Genomic DNA, 19,246 nt, shown 5'->3' with positions numbered 1-19,246 from the left:
CATATAGGTTGCTTAGCATGACCATGGGACATATAGGTTGCTTAGCAAGACTGTGGGACAGAGAGTAGGTTAGTGGGCTGTGTGAAGAAAGGAGGGGATTGGAGAGGACAGCTAATGAATCCTGATTTCTCTTTATGGTAACAAATGTTGAGATTGGGTGGGATTCATGGTGGCATGGTCGTGGGTGTGCTTAACACCCTTGGCATGTGCATTTTAAAGGGATGAATTTGATGTTATATGGAAACGTATTAATTTTATCCTAACAGAGACTAGACAAAGAACTCTCCTGAACGTTATTCCTTCTGAAGCAAAGGAGGAGTGAGCTGGTTTTGGGCATCCCTTGCCACGGTTTTGCCCATTTTCATCTGAGTTGTTGAATTTACTCACCGAAGCTTCTGTAGAGCAGACTTCCGAGCCTCTTTCTCAGCCCTGATTTCAACATGTCTGTCGTTTCTCTCTCTGATCTTTTCCTCATCAGTATGCCCAGTAGTTTTTAATTTTTGATACTTTCAAACAACCAGATTTTGCTCTCTCTCCTCTGTCTTTTGTCTTCCCTTCCCTTTTCCTCTCCTCCCCTCCCCTCTTCTCTCTTATTTCTCCTCTCTTCCCCTCCTCTCCCCTCTCCTCTCTTTCCCTCTTCTCCTCTACTCCCTCCCGTCTTCCTCACCCCATCTATCATCTTTCCATATTAAAACGTTATCCTTTTAGCTCTTAGTTTTCCTCCTGTTTACCATTGATTTAATGTCTCCAGTTTCCTGGGGGTAAAATTTATACAACTGACCCGAAGCATCTAAGTCATTATTTAGAGTTACCCTCTTCCTTCTCGGCCCAGCTGCAAAGCCCCCTTCTATCTTTCTTTTTATATGCATGAGAGTTTTGCCTGGGGGTATCCCTGTGCACTTGGTGTGTGAGTTGCCGTGTGAATGTGTGTGTGTGTGTGTGTGTGTGTGTGTGTGTGTGTGCTGGGAATTGAACCCGGGTCCTGTGGAAGAGCAGCGAGCGCCTCTGAAGTGCTGATCCATCTCTCCAGCCTCACGTGCTCGCGTCTTGACACAGTCTGTTTCTGCACTCTTTCAACGCAGAGATCTGCTTTCCCCCGTGGCTTTCTTTTCTTGCCCATCATTTATTCAGGAGTAGAGCATTTAATTACCAATCACTTGGGGGAGTTTGCAGCTATCTTTCTGTTATCGATTTCCACTTTATTATGTCATGTTCACAAAGCATACTTTCTGTGACTTTGGTCTCCCTGGTTTTGTTTGATGGTCTGAACTCCGCCTTAAAGAGCGCATGCGCTCCACCGCTGTTGGATGTCAAGCTCCATAAATGTCAATTAGGTCAAGTTGATGGGTACTATTGTGAGACTCTTCTCTCTTCTCGCTGATTCTGTGTCCTGACAATTGCTGAGAGAAATGCTGTGATTTCCAACAATCACCGTAGATTTGTCTGCTTGCTTCTTGTCTCTATCTTTAGCTGTTCCACTCTACTTGGAAGTGCTAGTGCTCGGTGCATACATATTTAGGGCTGTGACAGCTTCTTGATTAAGTGGCCTATTTATCAGCATGAAGTATCTCTCCCTCCAGCCCTGGTCACAATCTTGGTTCTGAAGTTGACTCTGTGCAAGCATGACCACACCGCCTTTCGTTGGGTTAAGGTTCATACTGTAAATATTTGTCCATCTCTTGATGTTTGGGTGAGCCTAGTTATTGACAACTGAGCCTTCTCCACAGACAGTTTCTCTTTTGCCAACTTTGCTGCTGCATCCGGTTCTTGTGGACAACACAGAGCCGGGACTTTCCTTCCTAATGTTTTTACCTCATAGCTGGAATAGTTCCATCGTTTTTTAACTTTACGTAACTATTAATATCATTGGTTGATTTTGTATTTCATACCTATCTCTACCTTTCTCGGTCCATAGATATAAGAGATACAGGTGTAATGTGCTTTTGATGTCCCTGCCAGCTGTCAGCTCTGGATCTGTTTCTGCTGGTAGACTTCTCTCCACAATATGGATTCCATTTACGTGGAAGACACTGTGAATTTTTGTTTGCTTGCTTGCTTTGGTTTTTGAGTCAGGCTATCACTATGTAGCCATTGCTACATTAATAGATGATAGATAGATAGATAGATAGATAGATAGATAGATAGAGATAAGATATAGATATAGAGATGACGTAGATACACAGATCTAGATAGTATAGAGATAGGTGATACAGAGATAGGGATAGATATATAGATATGGAGAGAGAGAGAGAGAGAGAGACAGAGAGAGAGAGAGAGAGAGAGAGAGAGAGAGAGAGAGAATAGGAGCATACATGAAGGTACAAGAGTTCAGGGAACAACCTTAACTTTGGGCCTTGGCTTCCATCTTGTTTCAGGGGTCTCATGGCAGCTGAGCATGGCAGGCTCACTGGCTCAGGAACTTCCTGGGATTCTCCTGCCTTTGCCTCCCACCTCGAAGTAGGATGCTGCATTGCGGGCCCGTGGTATCATCTAGCTGTACATGGGCTCTGGGGATCTGAACTCCTGTCCTCATGCTTGAGCGGTCAGTGCTTTGCCCACCAACGCATCTCCCAAGCCCTCATACCACAGATTTAAATTTACCGTCTTGCTGCTTTTTGATGTTTCCAGTGTGGAGTTTTTGCCATTGTTCCCCTTTTCGGTTGGCTTTTTGTTTGTTTTAGTTTTTCTAGTTTCTCCATTTTTTAAAAAATAAGGTCCAAAGGAATCAACTCTTCTCAAGCAATTGAGTTGCATCATCGGAGATAGGGACAACAAGTCTTTATAGGAATGTAGAGAAACCCAGGATCCAATAAAGTAAAATTCACACTGTCTAACATTCAACCAGAATCCTTACTGTGGAGGGAAGTCAACCAGCAGAAACAGATCCAGAGCTGACAGCCAGCAGGGACATCGGAAGCATGATTAGACCTAGATTCCTTCTTAAGGGTTAAGATAGAGATTTTTGTTTGCTCGCTAGCTTTGAGCTTTGAATCAGACTATTGTGATGTAACCTTTTCATATTCTTTTACTTATTAACATTTTCTGTTAGCATGGCATGCATGTGGAGGTCAAAGGAAAAGTTGCAGGAGTTGGTTCTCTCTTTCTATTATGTCATTCCTGGGGATTGAACTCTTCTCGTAAGACTTGGTGGCAAGCCCCCTTACCCATTATGTAGCCATTGCTAGCCTGGAATTCACTCTGTAGAACAGGCTGGTCTCAAATGATCACCTGTGGACCCCAAGTTCAGGTAATAGAGGCACGGGACCCCAGAGCAAGGTGGGATGATGCCAGAGAATGACTCTGAGCAAGGCTCCAACATCATCTTCTGCACCTGCACACACAAGCAAACGCACACATATGTACATGCATACACATGGAGAAAGAAGATACATAGGAAATTTCCAAATATCTGGAAAATAAAATAAAATGAAATAAAATCATGTCTAAATAAACTTTGGGTCAAAAAAGCAACTAAAAATAGAGCTTAACAAACAAGTGAGATAAAAGGAAGTTTAACAAAAAGTGAGAACCCTTTTTTCTTACCTTTCGAAGCAAATGGACTCATAAAAAGATAACACATAATATTGCTCCTGTGGATGGGCCTCCTGAACTGTTAGCAGGAGGGGGCAGGTCTCAGTCCAAAAGGAGTACTTTGGCATTGTATATTGAATTTAAAATGATGGCATCCTATGATCCAGGAGGTCCACCTTCCAACTCTCTACCTTCAAGTATGGCTATAGGTGTTCACTGTATAGGAAGAAAGAGAAAGCTTCATCACCATCAGTAACAATTGCACAAGTCCATATAGAACACACAGGGTGGGATGGTTTTTATAGACTGCCATTGAGATGCTCTACAGTCACTCGAAAGGTGGATTCATGGAGATCAGAAGTGCCAGATAGTCTTCAGAGATAACTCAGAGATAGCTAAGAGTACTTGTTACTCTTGCAGAGGACATACATGCAAACAAAACATACACACACACACACACACACACACACGTGCGCACACACACATATACACACACGCCAAATAAATAAACATTTATAAAAGCTGTAAATAACAAGGTCATTTTCAGCTACATAGTGAATTTGAGACCAATCTATGATAGATACATGGCTGTCTGCCTCAAAAACTAAAGACCCTATTTCCTTCTGAGGCCTTAGGGGGTCAGAGTTGCAATGTATCTCTGGGGGGTACAATTCAATACACCAATGACACATTTGTGTCTGTGACCTTTCCCCTCAATAATCCAGACATCAAGAACAGGGTATGCTCTGAAATACACAGCCAAATGCAGAAATTCAAGACCACTGTGGTGGTTTGAGTAAGAATGGCCCCCGTAGACTCCCATAGACACAGACTGTTCTGGAACGCTGTCTCCTCAGGTCTGATGTCTTTAAAACAACTTCAAAAATGTTTTTGTTGTTTCTATTTTTTAAAAGTAGTGTAGTGTAGGGTATGTGTGTGAGTGGGTATGAGTGTGTATGTGTGTGTATGTGCCTGGGTGTGTGAGAGAGTGTTTGTGTGTGTTTGTGTGGTTAGTCATTTGAGTTCTTAGTCATCAGGGAGTGGCACTACTTGAGAAGGGTTAGGAGGTGTGACCTTGCCGGGGGAAGTGAGTCACTGGGGGGTGGGCTTTAAGGTTTCAGAAGCTGAAGCAGACTGGGTGGTAGTGGAACACACCTAATCCCAGCACTCGGGAGACAGAGGCAGGTAGAACTGAGTTCAAGGTCAGCCTGGTCTACAGAGTGAGTTCCAGGACAGCCTGGGCTACACAGAGAAACCTGGTCTCAAAAAACCACAAAAGCAAACAAACAAACAAGCAAGGCCAAGGCAGGCCCAGTGGCTCTCCCTTCCTGCTGCCCGCAGATCTGGATGCAGAACTCTCAGCTCCTCTTCAGCACCATGTCTGTCTGTACTGTCATGCTTCCCACCATGACAGTGGCTCTCAGCCTGCCTAATGCTGCATACGACCCTTTAAGACAATTCTTCTTCCTGTTGTGCCGACCCCCAACCATAAAATTGTTTTTTGTTGCTGCTTCATAACTGTGATTTCACTACTGTTATGAGTTGTAATGTAAAGATTCTGTTTTCCAATGGTCTTAGGCAACCCCTGTAGAAAGGGGTCACCATCCACAGGTTGAGAACCACTGTTCTATAATAACAATGGACTAAATCTCTGAAACCTCTGTAAGCCAGGGACTACTAAATGCTTCCTTTTTTAAGAGTTGCTATGGTCATAGTGTCTCTTCACTGCAGTAGAACACAAACACCAATTGAGGCCCATCTGAGAACCTGGCCCAGTCAAGAGAAACCTGCAAAAACATGGCCTCTGGACAAAGAATGTCATCCTCAAGTATCACCCCAGTGAGTGTCACCTCGCGCCAGCAAGAGGACAGTGGAGCAAAGCAAGACAGTCTAAACGAACACGGGTTTCAGTCGGTCATAGCTCATTAATATTAATCAGTCAGCTAATTGTACTAACCTGTGTCAGGTAAAATGTCAGCAGCAAGAAAAATGATGCCGGGTTACGGGAACTCTGTGCGACTACTCAAATTTTCTTTAAATCGAAGACTGTTGCAAAAATATAGGCTGTTGGGGAAAAGAAGAGAGTTTGACAGTATTTGATAGCAGATCAGAATTCACGGGCCGCTGCTACTCAGCTTAGGGACGCACGCAGCAATAAACACTTACTGCGGAGGAAGACGGCGTTCTCAAATCAATACCTTCAAGCTACCACTTTTGAGAAGCCAGAAAAAGGAGATCAAATAAAAGTAGGCAGAGAGGGGAAGGTATTAAAGCGGAAATCTACGAAACCAGCAACAGAAAAAAAAACAATAGAAAAAGTCGATGGAGTCAGAAGTTGGTTCTTTCCGAAGATCAATAAAATTGCTAAACTCTGGCAAGACTGGGGGAGAGGGGGGAGGAGGGTACACACACAAAAGTGGCCGGGATCAGTTATGAGAACAGTATCATTACAAATTCTAAAAAATGTGGGAAGGATAATTCTGGAGCATTATGAAGAAGTCTTATGCTAATAATGTCTACAATTCTCTCTCTTCCCCGCTTCTCTCTCTCACACACATCACACAAACGCACACAAACACACTCTCTCACACACCCAGGCACAGACACACCCATACACACTCATACTCACACACATACCCTACACTACACTACTTTTAAAAAATAGAAACAACGAAAACATTTTTGAAGTTGTTTTAAAGATATCAGACCTGAGGAGACAGCGTTCCAGAACAGCCTGTGTTCATGAAAGAAAGTAGGGGTTCTTCCACACTTTCCAGAGAAAGTTCCAGGCTGCGTTGCTCCTCTATTGAGCAGCAAAATAAGACCAGTTCAACAAAACTCTTCCAAAAGACAGAAGAAGGCATGCTTCCCACTGAATTACCCTGATATCAAAGTGGAAGCCTGCGAAGGTGCTTCCCTTTGCGGCCAGTTGCCTTGGGACTGCCTTTGCTGGTGCTTGCCTTGGGTCTGGTTTTGTTGGTTTCTTTTGCTTTCTTTACTCCCGTTTTTCTTTCTGTTTCTTCTGATTTGGGTTTGTGAGGATCCTCAGATTTGCACATTCACAATTTCACCTAACTGGCAAAGGTTTTAAACATGACTGGTTTAAAATTTTTTTCCCTCTTTTTATGGCTCTGATGGTTGGAGAATGCCCTGCAGCCTGTTTTGTTCCTGTGTTCCCATCCCTCTCCCACATGTTTCTTTTTGTAGTTTTTACTTTTACTGTTCTCTCTTCACAGTCGCTGCCTTCTCCTCAATTCACTATCGTCCATTGAATCTAATCTTGATTGATTTTATCTGAAATATTTAATTTCAGGTGCTAGATTTTTTTTTAAATCTTTAACTTTCTTTTTAACCTCATTTTTTGTTTGTTTGGTTTGGTTTGGCTCCCCCACCTCTTTTGGTGTGGCCACATTTTGTTCTTGCTTTACAGATACACTTGCAAGTATTTTAGTATCCCCTGCCTGCAGGTTCCATCCCCTCTGCCATCCTGGTCCCTTTCTGAGCATCCACCCTTCCTGCTTCTTTGCACACCTGCCAGGGTGCATCTTCTGGTAAGATTGTGCTATACAGTTTATACACTACTTTACACAGAAAAGGATACCTTTCTTTCGTTTTTAAACAGTGTTTCTCTGTGCAGGAAAGTCCTGGAACCGGCTGTCCTGGAACTCTCTATGTAGACAAGGCTAGTCTCCAACTTAGAGATATGCCTGCCTGCGTCTCCCAAGTGCTGGAATTAAAGGCATAGATCACTACGCCAACCTCTAAGAGGGTACTTTTTCAATGTGATTAAGTTTACTAATCATGCGGCCTTAAAGGAGATGACTATTACCAAATTACATGGGCCAAGGAATGTCTAGTGTAATTACATGAGTCTCTAAAAGCAAAGATGTCTGGGGAGATGGCTCAGCAGTTAAGAGCACTTGCTGTTCTTGGAAAGGACCTGGGTTAAGTTCCCAGCATCTGCATGGAGGTCCACAACCACCTGTAACTCCAGTTCTAGGGAACTCAATGCTATCTTCTAGACTCTGAGGGTACCTGGGTACATGAAGTACACACAAACCCACGGAGGCGCACACACACATACAGGAATAATGTAAGCAAATCCTTTTTAAGGACAGATGTTGTAAAGGGAGGTAGGAGATTTTTGACATATGATAAAGCATTATTAAATGTGTTTTATGTATCATAGGGTGAATCACTGCTTTGAGGTTAGTTAGGACACTATGCCAGGAATGAGGGCAATCTCAAGGAGCTGGGGACAGCTCTAGCTGGCAGGAACCAAGCGAATGAGGGCTTTGTGGCTAAAACATTAAGAACTGAGGTTGTGTCTGGCGGTGGTGGCACACACCTTAATCCCAGCACTCGGGAGGCAGAGAGGCAGGCAGATCTCTGTAAGTTCAAGGCTAGCCTGGTCTACAGAATTTCAGGACAGTCAGGGCTACACAGAGAAACCTTGTCTTAAACAAAACCAAATAAAACCAAAACCAAGCAACAACAAAAACCTACCAATAAACAAACATAGAACTGGAGTTGAGCTTAGAAGACAACCCAGCAATGTGACTGAGAACTCTGGCAAATGGATGTCCTGACTTCAGGAATCTGAAAATAGAAGCAGAGCCCAACAGACCAAGGCAGTGCCCAGAATCCTTCTGTAAGAGAAGTAAGCGCTTCTTGATGCTGCTAGCTTCATGGCAATTTCTTAAGCCAGTAATCAAGCCCTGATATGTCTGGCAGTTTTTATTTGGATGCCAGCCATTGTAAACTGTGCCCGTTTGGATGCTGGGCCTGTGTGTATATAATCCCTACACCTTTTCCTCAGTTTGATCCTGTTGTTATGCAGGTCCTTTCACAATTCTTTCAAGCCTGAGTCCAGAGCATCCTACATCAGCCCCACCACCAAGGTGACGGCCTTCTAGAGACACCATGACAAGGTTGGCTGTCCTGGAGGAGGTTGGTGGGAAAGATCTCCAGCCCTGTGGAGCTCTGGTGTTTGCTGCTCATTCTTTTTCTGATCGCACGTGGCTTTCTTATATAGTCCCAAAGTCCCAAGAGGACCCTTGCCAGGCCCCTGGTGCTCTCATTCACACATGGAAATGCCCATGTTCCCACATATGCCAGGCACCTCCTCTCTCTGCTCTGCCATCTGCAGCATCAGCTCAGAGAGGGAACCTCATGGAAAATCTTTAATATTGAAACACAGGTGCAAAGCCAGGCTTTCTCAGGGTCTGACCCAGACCCTGACGATTTAGAAAGCTTGCTCATATTCAATGAGGAATGAGACTCGTTGCCCTGGAAATCTATAAAAATGCTTGGGGAAAGGGAGACGGTCAGTCAGTAACATGCTTGCCCAGAGGGTGTGAGTTCGGGTCTCCAGTGCCTATGTACAAAGACAGACATGGTGTATGCCCGTAGTCTGTGTGTGTGTGTGGGGGGGGGGCGGTATTTACTGAAGATAAGAGAATCCCTGGGGCTCTCTGGCAATTGGTAAGCTACAAATTCAGTGAGAGATACTTTCTTAAAAAAAAAAAAAAAGATGGCGGGGATTGGAGCGATGGCTCAGTGGTTAGGAGCACTGGCTGCTCTTCCAGAGGACCCAGATTCAGTTCCTGGCAACCATATGGCCACTCACAACTGTCTGTAACCTCAAGAGCTAATACTGTCACACAGACATAAATGCAGGGAAAATACCAATGTGGGTATAAATAAATAGATAGACAGACAAACCGACAGACAGACAGACAGACAGACAGACAGAAAACAATCAAGATGGAGAGGGAAGATGATACCTAACCTCCCTCCCAAGTGCACACATGTGCACACACACACACACACAGCTTATTCTCAAAGCACTACCTGCTAGGCACATAAATCGGCTGGTGAAGAGTATGACACTTGGGGGATGACATCTACCCCAAGAAAGGCTCACAGGGTCCCATGCTGTATCACATTCCTGTGCCCCTTTGATCCTGGAAAGGGACCTGGGTTGCCTTGACCCGGTTGACTCATGGCCCAGGAGACAGTGGGCAGCAGTTGGGCTCAGTTCCTCATGGCAGGCTCAGAGCTTTCTTGTTCTGTTCCCCCTTTTGCTTTTATTGCTGCTGGCCTCTGGGGCTCCCACTCTCACCCTAACGGGAGAGGGGGGCCTTCTCCCCTGACAGAAGGGACAGCTAGAGCTACTGGAAGCAGCAGAGTGGCAAGAAAGGCGTCTTCCCTGGGCCCTCCAGCCCCACCCAGAAGAGAAAGAGAAAGAATTCTCAAGAGAAAGAATTGACTGTTCCATAGGCATGCTTTGCCTGACATTATTTTTATTTTTAGTATGTGTCTACATTTGTACATGTATGTTCAGATGTTCGTGTGTGCATGAGTGCGCAGGCACTAGCCAGAGGTCAATCTCGGGAGCCCCCCTGAGACAGGGTCTCTTACTAGGGCCCAGGGATCCCCAATTTCAGTTTAGGCTGGCTGGCCAGTGAGCCTCGGAATCCCTCCCGTCTCCATCTTACAGCTCTTGGATTACAAGGAGGATTACCATTAAGAGGGGTTTTGTTTCTTTTTCTTAATGTGTGTTGAGGATCGAATCCAGATTCCTATACTTGAGTGTAGCTCTCCTGGGACCCAAGCTGCCTCCTGCCCCTGCTAATGCAAGCTCAGCCACGAGGTGACTGAAGGTCCCCAGCTCAGGCCTCTCAGCAAGTTACAGCAGAGTCGAGGAATCTGCTCTGGACAGGGGAAGGCTGCTCCATCCTGCCTCACCCTCCCTTCCAGGGACTGTGATTGAGGCGTGTGGTTCCCTTGGAAACAGTGCTCCTAGTCTCCTGGGGTCAGAATCACTTAATCTGTAGTTATAGCAATTTCGATGCTAGTGGGGGGGGCACCCCCAGATACCCTGCACATCTCCACACCACCTGCCACACTCCTCCTCCTCCCCTTCCTCCTCCCCATCATCATCATTTTCTTAAGCATGCAGACCATCTCTCCTCATTCTCACACTCGGCTTCCCAGAGTGTGTGCCCGTGTGTGCGAAAGCACACATGTACACACGCACACACACACACACACACACACACACACACACTCATATGCGCGCACGTTTTCTCCCAAGCTCAGACAGCTGCTAATGACTCTGTTTTCTAGCCCCCAACTGAAAAGGAACAATCACGTCCCCACCAATTACCTCCTCTCGGTGCCCGAGGTTTCCTGAGAACCAGAGCCAGCACACCCTCACTTTTCAAAGGCTACATTACAATCAGATTAGGAGTGGGAAGGAGGAAACTGGCCAGGCAATCCATTTTCTTTGCTCTCCTCCGTTTAAGAGACTTCAATGTGTACAGGGGAAAAACCGAGGGTGTGCTGGAGCGTGACTCTGGACAGCACCGTCATCTGTCAGCATCCCATGCCGGTCCTGAGCTAGAAACCCTCCGAAGCGCTGCTGTCTGACTGAGTCCCACTGTGCCTCCCGCACACCCTGGGGTCCAGTGGGTTGGTGCTGAATAAAGGGGTGCAGAGTCTCCAGAAGGCAGAGATGAGCACTCACTCTGTCAGAGCAGAGATGGCCAGAGCCCCCTGCCACCTGCCCCTACTATGCTCTAGTTCTGACCACGGAAACAGCTGGCGCAGAGGAGGAAAAGCCTGCTGAGTGTGGAGGAGGGTTAAGAGGACCCAAGCACATGATGGGAGGTGACAACTGTCAACACCAGGAAGCAGATGTTGAAGTGGATCCACAGTTTGAGGTCACGCCAAGAAACTAAGTGAAAATACTTCCCCCAAAACGGTAAATCACAAATAAAGACCACAAAGGGGCTCATGGCCACACTTGAAGCCTGGAGTCCCTGGAGTCCTAACAGTAGCAGAGATTAGGAAGGGCAGAGAAAGGGGGAGCCCTCAAGTCCTGCCCAGGGTCCTTGTCCATCAGAGAAGTCCGACGTCCATTGGGAGTCTGAGGAGGTCCCGAATGGTAAGGGCTGAGACAGACATGGAAACGGTTCTTTTAAAAAATGATGACACGAACGTGTGTCCCCGTAGGGAAAGTAAGACTGTAGATTGGTGCAACTGTGCCCTGCCCACAGACTCACGGGCCTGACCGTGTCACACCTTCCAGGCAGTGTGTCAGAGTGCCTTTCCTATCAGCCCCTAAGACACCAGGAGGCTACTCCACTCTTTTGTGTAGGGCAGTGAAGAAATGTGTGTGTGTGGGGAGGGTGAGTGTGCCCATGTGTACACAGGTTCAACACAAGGCCAGAGGACATCCTCTGTTGCTATTTTTAGGTACTCTCCACCTCCTTTCTGAAACAGGGTTGCTCACTGGCCTGGAACTCACCAAGTAGGATAGGCTGGCTGGTCAGTGGACCCCAGGGCTCTGTCTATCTCCACCTCCCCTGCAGTGGGGTTAGAAAACACGGCCATCCACCAAGTCTGGCTCTTTTCAGAGGAGTTCTGGGGAATTGGACTCAGGCCTTCCTGCTTGCAAGGCAAGCACTTTACTGACTGAGGTATCCCCTACCAGTCTCTACTTTGTTCTTTCCGATGGCTGAATAGTTTCTTCTCCTAGATAGGCAGCCAGCCAGCTAATATCAAAGCCTTCATCTGTCTCTATTGCAACCTCGCAAGGAATATCCCAGGACATATGTTTTTGAGTTACATGGTCAAATCCCTAAAGGCGAATGCCTATGCGTTCCAACTTTTGATATATGTTATTAAATATCCCCTCAAATATATTGTAGCAATTTCCATGTTTAACAGCCACGTAGGCAAGCTCGTCCCATCTCTTTGTCAGCATTAGCTTCCATCCCTTTAATTTTTGCTAATCGCATGATCTACCGATTTAATCTCATTATTGCCCTGCATTAATCATGAGAGTTGTAGCATATTTCCTATGCTCATTGGCCTCATGCATTTCCTGTCTCTAAAAAACACCCATTCGTTCCCGTGACTCACGTCTCCTGGTTTGGACGCCTTTTTCTTACCGGTTTGCAAAACCTCTTTGTATAAATAGACAAAATGAATCTCCTGGCATATTCATGGCGGAGACTTTTGAAATTGGCTGTTTCACTTTGGAGAGATTATTTTTTCCCCTAATAAACACATTTAAAATTGTATAAGGAGCCAAGAACATTTTTTTTAAATGTTTTCTAGACAGCTAGCTAGTTTAGATGACTTTGTCTTCTCTTAACATAAATGAATTATCTTGGAGGCTTCTGAGAGAACTTGCAGACATGGTGACAGACTCAGACAGGAATGGCTGAGGAACCATGACACTCGCGGGCGGGGCAGGAGGGTGTTAATACAGGCTCCTGTTTTCCTAAGAAAAAAAAGATGAATTTCAGGACTGTCACACTCAATTTACTCTCGTGCCAAGCAGAACGGTGGAAGTGATCATACGTCACACTAGAGCTGTGGCAAAGTCCTGAGAAGCCTGCTCTGTCCTGCTCCCACTTTCTGAGGCTCACGGGTCCTCGGGCTTTCCAGTCAGCCAGTCTTATAACGAGGGCTTGGGGTTTATTTCTGGCAACTTAAGTTCTATGGCTTCCGGGGCAAAGACGCTCTTCCAGGGGACACATAGAAATCTGTAGACTCTTCAGGGCCATCTGGAGCCGGTTAACTTTTTCATCATGTTTTTCCCTTGTCAGTTTACCCAGAGATCCTTGAAGGGACCAGGCAGCATCGCCATCTTCCTTAGTTTTCCTCAAGTCGTCAAAAGTTTCACGTACAGGATCGCTAAATTCCTTGCTCCTCACGGTAACGAGGCCTTCAAATATTTCCAGTCATGGGCTCTCAGTGTTCATCTTGCTATCCTGGAGTCTTCCCTAACTGTAGGTATTGGCAAGTTGGAAAACCTGTATGGGGTACTTTTAACGTAGTCTGTCTGGTACTTTAAAAATTCATCCTCATAAATCTGCTTCTCTAGAATCGTGCATAGTACTACAGTCTGTATTAGTCAGTGTATATACATGAGATTTATTAGGCTTACAGGCATTGTTCCAGGTAATCTAATACATGGCTGCCTCACAATGGAAGACTGAGGTTCTAGTAGCTGTGGAGTCCATGACGGTGGATGTCTCAAGTCCCCAGCAGATACTCTGGGGATTCTGCTGTGCACAGGTCCCTGGCTGGCTAAATGACTGTATCAAAAAGAGATCTAATAGTAAGTCAGTACCAACCTGGCGGGTCTCTGGAGACACCCGGGCTTTCTCTGAACTTGACCACATCTTGTTCAGTCCTTTTTATCAGTGCACAGATGGCCACTTAACAGCTTCTGTGCAGGACACGTGGCTGCTGGGAACGCTGAAACCCTGGCAGGTTGGAACTGAGCTAGGAGAAAGCACAGACAGCTTGAGGCAGGGTACAGAGGGGAATTGAGAGAGCTATGCTTTGCGGAGAGAGAGAGTGTGAGTCAGGGGAGCTTGGGGGAGATGCAAGCAGAGAGCGGGAGTTTATATGGAAAAAGACATGCCAATTCGAGACGCGCCTGACTGCCAAGAAAAGTCTCAGGTCCCCAGAGAGACCGGTTCTGCTGTGTTCTGCACTGTGCTTGTCAGAAGAAACGGTTCCAAAAGGAAGAAGATGTGTACTCAGAGAAGCTCTCCCTGTGGGGGAGGAGAGGGTGGCAAAATGCTGGACCCTAGCTGTCGCAGGGTGAGGTTTGAGGACAGAAAGAAGACAAGTGACTTGGTCTTCAGCTGACTAGGTAAGACCTTGCTGGCATCATTATAAAGAACAAAACTGAGGCTCACAAAAATGTTTTAACCAGGGGGCTTCCCGCAGGTGGGAGGGTTCAGTGAGGCTAGATACTGCCGGGCCACCTCCATTCTAGGTAACCTCTACTGTAGCTTTGGAGTGTATAGTCCTGAGAGTCATGTCCAAGGTCAGGGAGATATTCCAAGGTCTCCAGGATGAGCAGGTGCTTGTTGAGCTCCCAGATGACCCTGGTCCAATTCCCAAGGTCCTGTTCCTGCTTGTGTCCCTTGAATGCGTAAGACTGGGAAAGAAGCCATGGGTTACAACTGCCTTCATGACACAGTCTTGGAAATGGGATCTGGGGTGATGAAGGAAGAGGGGCAGTGACAAACCAAAGGTCACACGGCAGATGATAGATGTTTGGATTCTCATCCTAAGGCAGCCGTTTCCCACCTCAACACACCAGCATCTCCCGTTCCATATGGGGCCAGCCCACAGGGAAGTGACGTCATCTGAGGAAACCCCTGGTCCCACCAATCAGATTCCTCACCCTGAGCAGAGAAAAGCATGAGAACTTTGCCAAGCCACTGGAAACTGTCCCCACCACACACAGGAACTTCTAGAGGCCCTTCCCCTCCAGTGGTGCCCCCTAACTTCTATTAGGTCCCCGGTGCCCCTGAATGACCAAATGCAACTTCAAAGTCAGCCATACCACACATGTCCAACTGTGGCTGGCAGGTCACATACTGCCAGTGGTAGCCATGAACGCATCCCAGCGTAAAATTGCCAACTTAAATATTATGAAAATAAATTTAACTCGAGTACACTGTTCTCGTGTCTGAACTATTTGGGGGATAACAACATCATATCTTTATTTATTTTTTTTATTTTACTTTAGATTTATTTTACATATGTGAGCACACTGTTGCTGTCTTCAGACACTGGATCCCATTGCAGACGGTTGTGGGCCACCATGTGGTTGCTGGGAATTGAACTCAGGACCTCTGGAAGAGCAGCCAGTGCTTAACCACTGAGCCATCTCTCCAGCCCCACATCTTTAATTTTTTAATGATATGTTTATTTTTTTCTGTACATTGTTGTAGTATCTGTGTGAGGGTGTTTGATCCCCTGGAACTGGAGTTACAGACAGTTGTGACCTGCCATATGGTTGCTGGGAACTGAACCATGGTCCTCTGGAAAAGCAGCCAGTGCTTAACCACTGAGCTATCTCTCCAGCCTTCCAACGTCACATCTTGATATCAAAAGACTGCATATTCCTGACACTTTCTTGGATGGTTTGTTGCCCCTTCTACATGCAAGTCCTGTCCCCATATATTAGTCAGGTTCTCTAGAGTCACAGAACTTATGGAATGTCTCTATATATTAAGGGAAATTTTTGGAATGACTTAGAGGCTGCAGTTCAATGAACCCAGGGAATTCCAAAAATCTAGTAGTTGCTTAGTCCCATGAGGCTGGGTGTTTCAGCTGGTCTCCTGCGTAAGCCGGAATCCTGAAAAAGTGGGTTCCAACAGATGTGCTGGCAAGTAAGTGCAAGCAGGTGAAGAGTGAGTCTTCCTTCTTCCATTGTCCTTATGTGGGCCTCCAGCAGAAGGAAAGGGCCAGATTAAAGGTGCGTACACCACACCTGGACCAAAGCTGTTCTTTACTTGAAACTTGTTCTGTCCCAGTCTGGCCTTGAACTCAGAGATCTGTTTGTGGAATCTCCTGGGATTAGAGGAGGGTACTACCTTGCCTGGGCCTAAGCTTTTTGTGGCTACTATGCCTCAAGATCGGGATCACAGGTGTGCCCTCCATTTCTGGATTGCAGTCCATTCTAGATGTCGTCAAGTTGACAACCAGGAATAGCCTCCACACCACATTCTCCCTGTCTGTGTTCTCAAGCACCTGTGACCTCTTGACCCCATCCATCCTTGGGATCCCGAAAGCACCCCCAGGGCCTGTTACCAGTTTAGTCAGAGAAGTCTCAGTACCTGGAGCTGGGATCTCCCCTCAAACCCTGAGCATGGGAGGAAAGCCCTGCAGGGTCTGGGTCAGGGAGGCCTGGGTGACTGAAGCTGGAGAGGGAACTGACTTTTTTTCCAACTTTTATTTTATCTATTTGTGTGTGTGTGATATGTGGTATGTGTGTAGCATGTGTGACATGTGTGCACACGTGGAAATCAGAGGACAACTATAGAGTCAACAACAATAGAGTCAGTTTTCTCCTTCTGCTATAGGTTCTGGGGATTGAACCCAATTGCTGAGCCATTTTGCTACCTCAAGAGCTGGAAGAAACCCGGTCTTCCATCCTGGGTTTCCACGTCTGGGATGGAGAGGCCAAGTCATATGACACACCCAGGGTGATGGGATCCTCACAGCCTTCAAAAGTCACTTGTCAGAGAGTCTTCTGGGTCACATACACTCAGTCCCTCGGTCTCTGCCTGTCATTTCTCCCTGCCAGCCTCGGGTTTCTAGAAACTTCCACCTCACAAATTCTCCTGAGTGATCCATCAGCTCAGTTTTGTTTACCAGGCTCCCTTCCTACCATTCACTCAATCTGCCCCAGCACATACCACCTTCCCAGCACCGGGTCACTTCCTGGCTCTGGCACACTCAGCCGATGAGCACCCGTCAGCTCAGGCCCCGGTAGCCTGGCCTTCTCCGGCTCTTCCCACCCTGGGGGCACCTGCTTCCTGCTCTTCCTCTGCCTCTGTGCCCTAAGCTCAGGGTCCACTCACAGCTCAGGGGTCATTTCCCAGTGACCCCGCCCCATCTGTTTGTCAGGGGACAAAGCAGGGATTCAGGATGGCTTCCTGAATCTGGTGCCTCAGGCTTCTCCGAACTTGTTTTTTTCCACACAGAAGGAAGATACTCTCAGATGGTCTCTGGATATTATATCTATTATTTTAGAAACTTTTGCCACCCCCAAATCCAAATAGTCCACATGTGTTAAGTGACTAGAAGAGGTCACATTCAGGTGGGACAAGAAAGAGCCCTTCCCCTTCCATCAGCAGCCCCTGCAGGTCACGTAGCTTTGGATACCAGATTTTTGCTGCCGAGACCTGGGTCAGCCCAGTGTGCATATAGGAAACATGTTCAAAGGTGCTCACTTCTGTAGACAAGGTCTCACCTCCCGGCAGACACACAGTAGGGAAACAGACCAGAGTGAGACAGCAGCATGCCTAAGACCAAATTAATAACTCATGGAAGAATCAGAACTTGGGGTCCTGAGCCCCAAACATAAGGTTATGCCACACTTACAAACCCATAAGGATGGATGGGGTGTAAGAGAGGGAATGCAGCTTGCAGGAAATGAGGCATGTATGCATGACCACGGGGTGCTTCACCATGTCTGTGCTTTTACACTGGACGAAACACTGGGATAGACGAACATCTCCCAACCAAAGCTGCAGGGTGATACGTGGCCCTGAGGAGATTTATTTATGAGGCTATACCCAAGTAAGTTCTAAGCAATTCTGTAAAATACCATGGATGGGTCAGCTTAAAGTACAGATGTGTCTCTCACATCTGGAGGCTGGGAGTTCAACATGGAGGTGCCAGCTGACCCTGTTCCTCATGAGAGCCTCCTCTTCCTGGTTTTAGCTAGCCACCTTCTCACCAGGTCCTCGCCTGGCCTTTCTCTGGCATACATGCATGAGAGTGAGGTGCTGAGCTTGGTGACAGTCACTTTCCTACGGACTCTGGTACTGTGGGACCCCCCTCCCCCCCAACACACCTTTGCTGACCTTATAGTCCCTCAAGGGCCTATCTGCAAATGCAGCTAGCTTGGGCTTCAGTGGAGAAAACATTGACTGGAACAAATTTATAAGGTTGTGTGTGTGTGTGTGTGTGTGTGTGTGTGTGTGTGTGAGAGAGAGAGAGAGAGAGAGAGACAGAGAGACAGAGAGACAGAGAGAGAGAGAGAATGAAGTATTTTATAACTGCTTCAATTATTCTTGGGTTAGTTTAACAGTTACGATAGTATATTTATCATAAGTTTTTAAACTCTTTAAAAATCATTTAATTAGGGTGTATATGCAAGAGTCGGTTCTCTCTGTCCATCATATGAACCCTGGGATTGAGCTCTGCTCACCCTGCTTGGTGGCAAGCAGGTTACCTGCTGAGCCATTTCACCAGCCCAGTGTGTAAACTTTTAAGAATAAAAACCAGAGTCACCTAAAAGAAGTGGATGAATAGTCCCTTCGCAGCCCCATCTGCCATTCCTGACTGTCTCCCGTCTTGGACACAGAGCTCGGCAGAGGTCATAGCATCTGTTGGACATGTGACCAGGCAGCCAAACCTCTGATGTTTCCACAAGCCACAAACTGCACACACAAAACTCCAGTTGGACTGGAAGGCCTTGCCTCCCACATCTGAAGTGTTGTTACCCCAGACTGTCCCACCAGTTTACTGGGCCTAGAATCAACATGGAGGCACCAGCTGACCCTATTCCTCATGAAAGTCAATTCCTGGTTTTAGCTAGCCACCTCCTCACCAGGTCTTCACCTGGCTTTTCACTGGTGTGCACGCATGCGCATGAGGTGAGGTTAGGAGGGACTCCCTCCTGCTTCAGGCCCTATAGGCCTGAAATGATGATCTTATTTACACATGGTGGGCCCTTCTTGCCACTTGAGGGGAAGGATTCTGGTCAGTCTGCCTGCTTGTGGGCATTTGTCTTTCCTCCCTTACCTCCCTCCTTCCTTCCTTCTCCCTCCCCAAATTTGGCAGAGCAAGCCACTTCATGCTAGGTTCTCTGGCCATTCTCTCAGTGCTCATCCAGTGACAGGAAGACTTCTGTAGTGGCCACTTCCAGAGACATGGTGGGAAATCAATGTCCCCTTCATCCAAGGTTGCAAACGTCACTGAACGATGAACCATCTACAGCCCTTGGTCTCATTCTCAGAAGGGGATCAGATGCCCAAAGAGGGACTAGCCATTTTCTGTGACTGCCACTCCACAGTCCCCCTCCCAACCCTGTTCTTTCATACCTAAGCCTTTCTCTCTCTCTCTCTCTCTCTCTCTCTCTCTCTCTCTCTCTCTCTCT

The sequence above is a fragment of the Grammomys surdaster genome, unplaced genomic scaffold (assembly GCF_004785775.1).
Source record: "Grammomys surdaster isolate TR1022 unplaced genomic scaffold, NIH_TR_1.0 273, whole genome shotgun sequence".
Taxonomy (NCBI): Eukaryota; Metazoa; Chordata; class Mammalia; order Rodentia; family Muridae; genus Grammomys; species Grammomys surdaster.
Note: the sequence above shows the minus strand (reverse complement) of the source record.